This window comes from Acomys minous (genome assembly GCF_964271855.1).
Source record: "Acomys minous genome assembly, chromosome: 1".
NCBI lineage: Eukaryota > Metazoa > Chordata > Mammalia > Rodentia > Muridae > Acomys > Acomys minous.
Window position 1 is genome coordinate 143,555,268 of NC_140483.1, and position 12,016 is coordinate 143,567,283.

Sequence of the window (12,016 nt, forward strand, 5' to 3'; positions counted from 1 at the left end):
AGAGTGGGTGGAAAGATTCTTAAGAGCCAGAGGTCAGGGAGGAATGTGATGAACAGTTCCTTCTGGTAACAGGACCATTGCTCTTGTGAATTCACAGCAGCTGTGTTTGCTTGTACAAGATCAAGCCAATCAAAATTCCAGCCCCCACCCCTAACTGAAAAACTATTAACAGTTGGAGGCTGCTAAGGGAGTCAGTTTTCATTAGGGGTGTGGCCTCTGGTGAGTTGACCATGATCCAGGGATGGCTTTACACACATGAGTACACGAGCACCACAAATTTGAGTCAGTGAGTTGTAAGAGAAAGGAAGGAAGGAAGGAAGGAAGGAAGGAAGGAAGAAAGGAATTGAAGTGGGGAGTAGAAAATTAACATGACTAAAAAACCATTATGTGCGTATATGAAATTCTCAAAGAGTAAGTAAAAATACATTAAAATGTTTAGCTTAGATAGTAAGAGGATGGAACTCACCTCATCCTCCTTACTAGATTCTTATTATCAATTACACTTCAAGTGTCTCTTCAAGAGAAGGTGAAAGTGGCCAGGCATGGTGGTACACACCTGTAATCCCAGCACTTGAGAGGTAGAGGCAGGAGAATTCATGGTTATTCTCCGCTACATGAAGAATTTATTGCTGTTATGGGTTACATAAGCCATTCACTGTGCATGTACATAAAACCCATAGGAGGAGGAAGGGAGAGAAGTAGAAAAAAAGGGAGAGAAGAATATAAGGAGGAAGTGAAGGAGACCGACAAAGGGGCAGGGGGTGTAGACAGGAAGACTCCTGCTGTTGAAGAATAAGTGAATACAGCCATGGCTAACTATGAAGCCTTTGACAGTGATATTAATTTGAACTTAATGGAATTAAATTCACAGGAAAAAATGGAGAGAAAAAACCATATACAGTATCATTTGTATTCTTTATTAGGGAGTGTAGGTTTATTTGTCTGTGTATGCATAGAACAATATACACCTAATGGGTAACATAATTTTTCTCTGTGGAGTAATTACGAACACTAGCTATGAATGCTCTACACTTTTTAGATTTTACTCTGTGGGTATTCATGATTTGTGTGATGAATGTTTAGGAAACACAAAGGCATGATGAGCCCCCAGGTCCTAGAAGGTACAGGTAAGTGGTGGGAGTGCTTTGGGTGACGTTTCTCAAGCCCTGTTGCCTATTGGCATCGCCTTGGGAGCTTAAATATCTACGTGACTAAGTTAAGCATCTCTGGGGCTGAAAGCCAGGATTTGTTTTGTTTTGTTTGTTTGTTTGTTTGTTTTTAATAACAAACAGGAATTATCAGTGTGAGAACCACTGCGTCATGAGGCCCTCCCACATCTCCTTGCTCTATTGAAAGGCTCTCCAGGTGAGGCTTGCATGGGGACGCCTCTTGTCCCCACAAGCTAGTTGAACACTAAGAGACACGGCAGTGTCCCTTGGCTGGCTCTAAATGGCAATCAGTTTTATTCAGATTTAAGAGCCATTTCCAAATGGATGGTGGCTAGAAATGACTTTGGCCACTGGATGGTTAGAGGAAGAAAAGGTGGGACGGGAGTTGGAATACCCAGGTCCTCTGTGAGATCTGTCATCTTCTAGCTCTGTGACCTCCAGAAAACTACTTTCTTCCGAGCCTTTGTTTTCTCCGTAGCTCTGCCTCTCTGGCCTACTGTTAGGATGAGGGGAACCAAGGTACTTGAAAGGAGTTTTTAAGATGAGGTACTATAGAAGTATTATTTTATGTTTCAATCAATGATGTAAACACGTGTTCAGGAAAAGACAAAGCTTGATCTAGTCTCTCACAGGGGCCACTCTACGAACAGGGAGACCTAAGTTCAAAGGGAATTAAATAAAGGGTTAGTCCACAAGCTGGAACTAAAAGCAACTTGACAGGCCAAACATGAACTGCTCCTTTCTCAGAAATCCAGAGAAGAGTCTCTGAGAAAGATCTTCCCTATGCTTTTTCTGATGGCTTCCAGGAATTTATCCCAAAGTAGTGATGTCCCAGAATAAATAGGTTTTCTTCTCATAATTAAGCCAGAGGTTCTGGGAATGGGCTGAACACAAGGCTGAATTCATTACCGAGATTGCTTGCAATTTAATTCAGGTCTTAAGGAGGTGGGTCCAATGTGTCACTGGAAAAGAAGCCTTCCATCCAGACAACAGCCTACATATGTCCCTAGATTGACTTTGAAATGGGACATTTCTCCTCATCTTGATTTAATTTATTCTCTGAAATAATAGGCTTTAGAAGGAACTTAATGACCACACTGCCTAGGGGAGGAGCTCACATTAGGTGGGACCATCTGAGACAGCGTTCAACAGCAACAATGACTGGAGGATGTCAAGTGCCCTTCAGAGGTAGAGACCATGAATTTTTCATGTTGTCCTCTCTGAGACACCATATTCAGAACTCAGTGAAGCACTGTGCTGGATGCTCCTCCTGAAGGCACACAGTTCCTCCGCCTGAGAGGAAGTTGATAAATATTTGTGGACTACACAGCACAACACTGCCTCAAGTCTACTGTCACACAGAGGCATTTTCCTTCTGTACGTCTTAGCTCAGGAATGGTTGATTTCCTCCGCGCGTTCTCAGAGTTAAGATGCGTCTACCCTGAAGACAAACCAATGCACCATAGAATTATAACTTCACAGATTCTGAAGAATGCCCATTCCGTTCTTCCAGACGAGTGAGAAGGGCAAATTGAACAAGGAGAGAGAGAGGCGGGGAGAAGCTCTCAGGCTTGGTGCCTGGTTTGGATGCAAAGTTGGATGGTGGTGCTCTTCTTGGACAAATGAAGGGCTTGTGTCTTTGAAGGGAGTCATGATGAAATGAACTAAAATAAGTAAGTCAAATAAATAAATAAGTAAATAAGAGACTACATTGAGCCTGTCTGCACCCAAATAGAGACATTGAAATATGCAATCAAATACGCAAATATGAAACTCAGAGAACTGTCTGGATAGACATATTGTTGAGAGCCACATTAGAGTAGCAGTTCACGGAGAATGGTAAAGGGAGCTTTAGTGAGAAGGAAGTGGCCAAGGCAGTTATGGAAAATCAAGAAAAATGGTGAAAAATGAGCATAGTTGGCAAGAAAGAAGAAAAGGCGGAGTATAGGAGAACGTGAAATCAAGGGGCTGCTTTAGAGCTAAGGAACACATGCTGAATGCCAAATGCACCTTTGAACACCTCTGTCGCTAAGGACCCTCCACTTCTGAACCCAGACACATTTAAGAAGCAGTGAAAACTGATGCGGTTTTGCCTTTCAAATCTAGCCCAGGTTCCTCTCTTGGGTGACTCTAAAGTTCTCATTAAGAAGTGGAATTTGAGAAAGTGTATTTATCGATTTATCCATGTTGGCACAGTACAACCTAGAATAGTCCCTCCCTTGTCAACACTGTATTCATATTTTCACTTCTTTAGTTATGGTGAGTTCCCAAATAAACAGAAATGCAAGGTCACACTGCTGTAGGACACGATCAGACTAAAGAGTTTTGCCACTCATCTGGCACAATGCTGAGTCTTTAAACACTATTACAGAATGCTATCAGGTCAATTCTTTCCATGGCAAGACTAGTAGGGTTTGTTTTGTTTTGGTTTTTCAAGACAGGGTTTCTCTGTGTAGCCTTGGCTCTCCTAGACTCACTTTGTCGATCAGGCTGGCCTCGAACTCGCAGCGATCCCCCTGCCTCCTGAGTCCTGAGATTAAAGGTGTGTGCCATCACCACCTGGCTAAGACTAATGTTTCTATCAAATGAATTCCTCAGTTCAGAAATCAGGCTGTAGGGAAAAGTATGGGGCCATAGCAAATAAGGCATTCTGTATGAGCAATCTGCTTCTCTTTCTGTAGTGGAGATGGCCCAATATTATCAGCCTCACCTGGGTGGCCTGAAAAATGGTGCCAGTTTTCACTCTGTGCTGGTGTTTTGTGTTGGCAGTTGGAGACAGCTTTGGAGGAATCCAAACTATGTTTAGAGAGAGGAAGCCCATGGTGTTAGAGAGCCTCCACCTTGAAGCAATGGCTGATTTATTTATGGATGTGGTGAACGAGAAGGGTAAATAGGGAAGAGACTGACTGGCAACCAAAGCCCAAGTCATCTTGTCTGCCTCATCTTTTGGTGAGTTACTCACCTAAGGCATAAATGCCATATTCTGTGTCCATTTAGAAAAGCCCATCCTTATAACACTTCCCAGGCACCACTGCCTCCAATTTTCTAACCATCTTTCTCCTAACTTTATGACCAGTCAACCAAACTGTTCATGAAAGGAGACACCTGTAGCCATGACAATCTGTCTGTCTTAGTCAGGGCTGCTATTGCTGTGATTGAAAACCATCACCAGAAGCAACCTAGGGACAGAAATAATTTATTTCAGTGTACAGTTCCCAGATCACATTCATCACTAAGGGAAGCTGGGGACCAAGCTCAAGGTGGAAACTTGGGGACAGGAACTGATGCAGAACCTGTGGCAGCTGCGCAGGAAGCATAGTGACTTGCTTCCCATGGATTGGTCTCTTAGCTTTATTTTCCATTTTCCCCCCAGTTTGCTTTCTCATACACACCCCCCCTAGACTACCTATCCACAGATAACTTTACCCACAAAAGGCTGGGTCCTTCCAAATCAACCATCAATCAAGAAAATGTCCCACAAGCTGGCCTACAGGCCAATCTGATGGGGGCAGATTCCCTCTTCTCTGATGACTCTAGCTTGTATCAAGTTGACAAAAAACAAAAGCAAAACAAAACAAAACTAGCATCCTTCCACACAAATTAAATAACCAAGGACACTGCTCAAAGACTCTCTCCTTTCATGGCTATATCTGAGTGGGGTTGTAGCACCACAGGCCTCTAACATCAGCATCTCCCAATACTCTTAGAAGACATGTCTGCAAGCTTATCCCTCTTGTTTTCTTTCTTATCAACTGACCATAAGGAATACGCTGTGAGGCCTGGGCACAGACTGAGAAGAGAGAGACAGTATAGCAGAAGCAAGACTCATGGGGATCTAAGCCACGTGCCAATGCAATTTCTTTGTGTCTTCAGGTCTAGCTGAGGCCAATTCCATGCATTCCACTTGCTGATGAAATGTTTCTATACACTCAACGTTATAGGTTAGTGGGCTATTCATGATATACTTTGATGGGCGGCTCAGACCACATGATAGCTTGGTGTCCCACTGGTAAGTAATTAGTCTCCACTAGGGCCCATAGGGTGTTTCTCAAAAGAATAGTAATTTGGAGAGAATAATACAGTTTTGCTCCAAAATTCCTGTGTGCATACACTCAGCATACACACGACCTGTTGAACTCAGCTCTGAGCAGACATTCTGAGAAGCAGTGGATCTTGTAGACCTGAACACTTGCTTTTGGTGGCCTTTACTACTGGATACTGAGGAAAAGGCATTTCCCCCCAATCAATCCTTATCAGAGGAAACATTGTTTTACTCCAGCAGAGAACCTCCCAGGGCTACAGCAGAGTAAGCAGTCAGACAGGCAAGGAGAGAAAGGAAGAGCTGGGCTGTGCTGAGCACCTCTGCGTTACTCATCCAGATGGTGACAATCTCCAGGGTATAAGGGTGGCTACTCCTGCATTGCTATTTTGTGCACATGCCCCTGTGAGGCCAACAATGACCCTGAGTCAGGATTGAGAAAACCCCATCCCTAGTCTAACCAAGGCGGCTCAGCTAAGCCAGTACAATGGCTTTATGGATCAGTATTTTTTATTAATTTAGGATATATATATATACATTCTTCATTCATATTGGGCCAGCAAGAAGATGGCTTAGAAGGGAAAGGGCGCTTGTCACCAAGCCTGACCACCTGAGTTGGATCCTCAGAGTCCTCATGATGGAGAAACAGAACTCCTTCAAGTTGGCCTCTGACATCCACACATGTGCTGTGACACATGTGTGATCACACATACATGTACACACATGCAGCATAAGTAAATAAATAAATGTAAAACTTTTAAATTGTTGTTCTTTTCCATTTAAGGCTTAGTTCACAAGTTTAAACACTGATGTTTAGAAGCTTTAACCATCAAGTTCTTTGTTTAGACTTCTACTTGTTACTAGGGAAAACTGTTTGCTATACATATGGTCTTCCCTGTTCCATTCTGAAGAAAATACTTCCATTCTAGGTGGGTCTGAGCTGGGTGTGAGAATGGTAAGTGGATGGTGAGGAGATGCGGAATGATGCTGGAGAGATACAGGAGTGTGGAGGAGAGTCATGCAGGCAGAAGGGGGGCTTTTCTGAAGAGAGAGGGAAACTACTGCCCACAACAGAAAACAAGGGAAAGAAAACATATATTTAAATGGACTTTTATTACAAGTAGAAATGTGATTTTTTTGTCATATAAACACATTCTCATTAACCCCTTGGAGATTTTCAGCAAAAATATCCTCTTCTGATGCATATATGGAAGGAATAGTTGGTAGACTTCTACTAGGCAAATGCCTATGTTAGCTGCAGCTTCAGTAGCAGGCTTGCAGCGAGAGCCCGGACTGACCCAAGAAGCACGCTACACACCCCAGAGGCACTGGCCGATGCAACAATGCTGTACAGTGTTACAGAGCAGCAGTGAGTGGTCTCTGCCGTAACAGAGGCCAGGAGCAAACAGATTATTCTTTGTTTCAGGGAGATAAAGGCCCAAATCAATCAGTCCATTAGTCAAAATCAGCATTCATGATGTAACCAAAACGCAGACATCTATGCCAATAAATAAACAAAAATAAATAAATAAAGTGAATGTGCTGTAATGTAGATTGTCTTGAAAAGGTTTTAGCAGCCCGAGGAATGGAGCCACAGACTCTTGCATTTTTGGAAGAAATGTTTATTTTCCCTGTATCTAAAAGTCACACTAAAACCTTCGTAGCATAAAACAACAGTTTACTGTATTCACCTACTGTTAGTTGGGTCTTATGGAGACATAAGTGGCCTGTGTGCACACCTGGGAAGGTGTGAGGAAGAGAAAGGCAGAAGGGCCTTGGAAGAGAGACTCACCTTTCCCAGGCACAGTTTTTAATAAGACCAAGCTCATCAACTCATGGACTAACAGATATTTAATAGCTCAGTGCATGGACCATATGAGTAAGACAGTGATCCTGACTGTTAGACCTTGATGCCACTCAATTTTCCTCAGCCATTTGCAGGCTGCACCACCTTTGGCAAACTATCAAGGGAACATGGAAGAAGTTTAGCATAGTATCTCATTATATCTCAGATCCATTATCTTGGCATTAAAGATCAGTAATCTAAAACAGTGGTTTTCTCAATCTTCCTAATACTGTGACCTTTAACATAGTCCTCATGTTATGGTGACCCCAAACCATAAAAGTATTGTTGTTGCTGCCTCATAGTTGTTGTTACTACTGTTATGAATCATAATGCAAATATCTGAGATGTGGGATACCTCATATGTGACGCCTGTGAAAGGGCTGTTTGATACCCCCAAAGGGGTCTCAACCATAGATTGAGAACTGCTGATCTAGAAAATACTGATATTGGGTCATCCAACATATGATTGTCTTGTTGGAACCTGAAAGTGAGGTCATTCCTCTGTGGGTTGGTTAAGAGTGTCTATTGAAGAAGTAAAATTTCCAATATCACTTATCACAAAATGTGACTTGCAGGGGCAGATGGTAGAATGAATGGCCAATGATACATAGTGAGAAATGGGCTAGAAATGACCAGACAGGAATATTTGCAAGAAAATCCCAGATCTCCCAAAAGAAACAGAGAATCATGCTTGAGATTAATGGTGAGCCAGGTGGAGGTGGCACATGCCTTTAACAGTAGCACTGAGGAGGCAGAGGCAGGAGGATCTTTGTGAGTTCAAGGCCAGCCTGGTCTGCAGAATGAGTTCCAGGACAGCCAGAGCTGTCAGAGAGAGAAGCAGAGACAGAGACAGAGACAGAGACAGAGACAGAGACAGAGACAGAGACAGAGACAGTTTAATGGTGAGGGTCCTGGGATGCTGGAAGTCAAACTCAAGAAGAGAACAGGTAGGATTGAAACTGTCTGAGGGAGAATCTTCCCATGACAAGGAACTCACATCTAAGGAACAGAGGAGTTGACATTTGAACCACCTCACTTCCTCACAGTTTGTGAGTAACACACCAAGAAGAAGACGATTCCCATGGCTATGTCTACCTAAAAGTCACACTAAAACCTCCATGGCATAAAACAACAGTCTATTGTATTCACAATCTGTGCACCAGAAGTTTGAGCCTCACAGTAGGGATGGCTGAGCCTCAGCTGTGGAGGCATGAAGGCTGCGGTGGGGCGGAAGGACTCAGTGGCTTGGATCATGTGAGGTGGAGGGGGTCTGTGGTTGATACCGATTTTGGTGAGCTCAGTTGGGTTGTTGGCTGGAAGAAAGACAAGTGACCTCTTGATAAGATGTCCTGCATGAACTAATTTGAGTTTCTTTGTAGCTGTGTCATAGCCATGTTCTAAAAGTATTTCATAATAGCCAAGCCGAACAGTTATCACTTTTCATCTGACCTTGAACGTCACATAACATCCTCCAAAGTCATGGCCCACCCAGACATTGTGAAAGACAATACAGATTCCGCTTCATGGACTTTTCCATTTAACCATTTGCCACCTTGGGCAACATTATCAAGGGGGCATGGTCATCTGTGGAAAACTCAGTTTGCTTCAGATGAATGATATTACAACTGAACCTCTCTGCCTCTTATCTGGACCTTGGGGAACTCTTTTCATGTCCCTCAATAGCTGAAACAAATGCCAAGTCACAGAAATCCTGCTCTGTTTGGGGCGCCCATTGGATAGCATTTCTTTGGCAATTGAATTGAGGTGGATTAGTACACCTATGTTCCTATCACACAGGAGGCTGAGGCATTGGGATCATAAGTTCTAGGTCAGATTGGACTAAATAGGAAGACCTGTCTCAACAACAACAACAACAACAACAACAACAAAATTAGACTAGGGAAGTTAGTCTGGGTGATAGGTAATTACCTGGAAGGAAAAAAAAATTCCAAACACATAGATTGGAACAGGGACAAATTAACAATGGAGGCAGGATGGAGAATGGAGAGAAGTAAAAAAACCAATGAAGTCCACAAAAGAAAAAGAGTTTCCATGGTGTATAACCAGTCCTACCTAGAACAAAGAGACAATGAATTTTCCCCATGGAATGAGACTATTGGCTAAGATGAAATATTTGTTGTGACTATGGAGCATTCTGCCATACTTGGCAGGGCGGCCTCAAATGGGGGCAGCATGGCACATATTCCCCCAGAGACGCTATATCTCAAAAATCACATGATGATTTATTTGCGTTAATGCCTGTTATAAATTGTTATAATGGGTTTACCACATTTGTTGTTTACTCTACTAAGCTGGTTTTTAAATGTTCTATCTCTTATTTATATACTAAGTATCTATCATCTTCATTTGTTTTGCCTCTGAACCTAGATTCTTCTGGAGTTTGTCAAACAATTTAGTCATCACCTCCTGGAACATTCTAGCACCAGGTGGCAGCAAAATCTGAGGGCTGAGATAAAATTCTTGGCAGGGAAATAAACACCTAATGAGACTCTACTTCAGCCTTCAGGATGGTCAACAGGGAACTGAAAACCTATTACTTCCTTACTCCCTTTATGTTTAGCAGTTGTTCTCTGCCCTGCTTCTCTCACACTCTTTGTGGTTCCTCAGCATCCACCTCATTTAAGTGATGGATTCCAAGCTGTTCTCCTCTCACCCTGCCCCACCCCTTACGCTCTTGTAGACACAGAGACAAAGCCAAGCAGCCCAGAGTACTCTGCTGAAAACTAGGTTCACAAGACCAAGGGCTAAGATAGCTAGGCTCAGAGGCAGAGCAGCAGAAACGAAGCTGAAACTCTAAGAAGACTTAAGATCTGAATAAGCGGCAATCACTTTCTGTAAGTGCCTCTTTAAACTGTTCTTTAAGCCTCTATCTCCCTTTCAAACCCCCAAGCCTAGGTAGGAGAAAGAGAAGGCTCAAAGAGGAAGGGACCATATGTCTCTCTAATTAGTTCTGGCTGGTTAGGGTCCTCAGGTTCACTGAGGCAATCTCAGTCACCAGTATACTCAGCAGCAGCCTTCTTCCTTCTCCTATGTCTACTCCAATGCCGCCACCCCACCCCTGCCCCCAGCATCCCTGGAAACATACTCTGAAGTATTCTTTTTTTCTCTCTCCACCACAGCTGCTCTGGAGCGTTTCTTGCTCTGGCATGTCTTTCCTCTCCGAGTCCTCAGAATTAAACTATCTGCCGAGTAGGTGATAACCACGCCCCTCTCTGAGCCTCTTGAGGCTGTTATCAGCTGTGGACAAACTAAAAGCAGTTTCATATCCCGCCCTTGGGATTAAAACACAAACCTGATCCCAGCACTCGGGAGGCAGAGGCAGGCGGATCGCTGTGAGTTCGAGGCCAACCTGGTCTACAAAGTGAGTCCAGGACAGTCAAGGCTATACAGAGAAACCCTGTCTCGAAAAACCAAATAAATAAATAAATAAATAAATAAAAATAAAACACAAACCTGTTTACATAACATGAGTGAGTTTTTAAAGAAACCAAAACTTCCACTACAAAGTTCAATCACCAGTTCCACAAAGCTGGGGAGCCTAACCAAACTCAGGCAGCAGCAAGCAAAGAAGAGTGAACCAGTGAGGGAGCTAACAGTGACAAGCCCGACAAAAGTCAATGAGGTCAAGCAGCGCTCGGGATGTTTTGAATTGGCTTAAAGACAGAGAAACAACTACACTCGTGTCGTCATCCGGTGCATCCAAGACTTGAACTTCTAAATCCCACACAATTCTCCGTTCTACCCAGGATGGCCAATGCGCAGAGTGCTGAGAACGTTGGCTGGTTTTACCCTGCATTTGTTGGGTGGTTGTCTGTGAGTCTGAGGTGGCTCCTGGGTCAGATGGGAGCGCAGATGCTAATGGAGCCTTGCCTGCAGACATGGCGGTGATTAGAATGGCAGGTCCAATTGGCTCTTATTTGAGAAATTCTGCCTTCATTCACTTCAGATTCTATCTGGACAGAGCCTAGTACTTAAGCTGTCAACCTGGCTAGAGATGCATACTTTTTAAATTCAAAATCATTTTAAAGTCCATCAAATGGATTTTTTTTAAAAGTTGGTGAATAAATCAAAATCGCTGCACAACTTCATTTTCAGGTGCACCCTTAATCATGACATGGCTCCAAATAGTATTTTCCAATAATTATATTTTGCAAACGTCTTTAAAAATGGGTATAGAAGCATTTAGATGGTTTCGATCCTTTTTCCTAGTTGCTTTAAAAGGTCCAGGTTTCAGCCTTTGGAACATGCATCAAACTCTGAAATTAGACGCCACCATTTGAAGAATCCCTAAAAGGTTTGGAGGAGAGTCTATTGTAATCTCTCTTTATTCCCGAAGCTTTCTGCACAGCAGCGCATTTCATCACGCAGCTGTAAAAATGGATTTTCGTGTCATACACTTAAAGCAACAGCAGTCTTTGTTCCGAGCAGTATTTCAGAAGACCCGTGGGCATCAACAGGTAGGCAAACTCCAGGTTTTAGAAAGAGAAGATCCATTGTGGTCAGTAACTGAGTCTTAAGGGTAACCGTCATGACTGGCTTTACAAATCAAGAGGTGACTGTCTTCACCAAGAAGACAGTTATGAACACCTAACCCCAAGATGTAGTCAGAGTAGCCCTGGAGAAGGGTTTGGAGTCTCCAAAGAGGCTTCAAGGTAGCCTGGCAAGACTCCAGAGTCTATACCTCAGGAATCTGATTTACCAACATAGGAAGACACCCCCCCCCCCATAGACACACACACTCTCACTGTGACACACACTAGCAAGCTCTGATACACAAAACTAGAAGCTAATATGTTATCAATACAGCCAGCACTTGGTCCTCTGATAAAGACATTTTTCATTTACGGACAGAGCTACACAGAAAGCCAATCATTACCAAAAGTCTGCTGCATATAAGCAGAAACTCAGAACAAGGAGACACAGCACATAATTCAAGTCTTT